The sequence below is a fragment of the Brassica oleracea genome, chromosome C4 (assembly GCF_000695525.1).
Source record: "Brassica oleracea var. oleracea cultivar TO1000 chromosome C4, BOL, whole genome shotgun sequence".
Lineage (NCBI taxonomy): Eukaryota > Viridiplantae > Streptophyta > Magnoliopsida > Brassicales > Brassicaceae > Brassica > Brassica oleracea.
This window is the reverse complement of record NC_027751.1, coordinates 2,119,767-2,120,033: the sequence shown is the minus strand read 5'-3', so window position 1 is coordinate 2,120,033 and position 267 is coordinate 2,119,767.

Here is a 267-nt window from a genome sequence, read left to right as displayed (position 1 = left end):
TATTATGGAGTATGATACATGCTCTCATAATCTTCCCAATCTTGACTTTATCCCAAGAAAGTGCCGGATTTTTAACAATGGCAAATCGAGCTTGCAAGATGCTGAAAGCACGTTCGACATCTTTTCGGGCAGCTTCTTGTCGTTGAGCAAATAAAACAGTTTTCGGTCCTTGTGGAACTGGAATAGATTGGATAAAAGTTGCCCATCTCGGATAAATACTATTGGTGAGATAGTAAGCCAAATGATACTCTCTTCCGTTGACAAAGA